This window comes from Bison bison, unplaced genomic scaffold (assembly GCF_000754665.1).
Source record: "Bison bison bison isolate TAMUID 2011002044 unplaced genomic scaffold, Bison_UMD1.0 scf7180017864472, whole genome shotgun sequence".
Classification (NCBI taxonomy): Eukaryota; Metazoa; Chordata; class Mammalia; order Artiodactyla; family Bovidae; genus Bison; species Bison bison.
The window spans coordinates 14,398,689-14,399,125 of NW_011495033.1; the positions used below are offsets into that span (position 1 = coordinate 14,398,689).

The 437-nt window shown below is 41.9% G+C and overlaps 1 protein-coding gene across 1 annotated transcript in view; it reads right to left on the reverse strand.

The window, feature by feature from the left end:
• The window catches only part of RAD51C (RAD51 paralog C), a 31,741-nt gene that overhangs the window by 9,624 nt on the left and 21,680 nt on the right, over positions 1-437 (reverse strand). The window lies entirely within an intron of this gene.

Genomic DNA, 437 nt, shown 5'->3' on the forward strand with positions numbered 1-437 from the left:
ACAGGAACTAAAAAGCCTCTTGATGAAAGAGGAGAGTGAAAAAGTTGGCTTAAAGCTCAACATTCAGAAAACAAAGATCATGGCATCTGGTCCCATCACTTCATGGGAAATAAATGGGGAAACAGTGAAAACAGTGTCAGACTTTATTTTTTTGGGCTCCAAAACCATTGCAGATGGTGACCGCAGCCATGAAATTAAAAGACCCTTACTCCTTGGAAGAGAAGTTATGATCAACCTAGATAGCATATTGAAAAGCAGAGACATTACTTTGCCAACAAAGGTCCATCTAGTCAAGGCTATGGTTTTTCCAATAGTCATGTATGGATGTGAGTTGGACTGTGAAGAAAGCTGAGGGCCGAAGAATTGATGCTTTTGAACTGTGGTGTTGGAGAAGACTCTTGAGAGTCCCTTGGACTGCAAGGAGATCCAACCAGTCC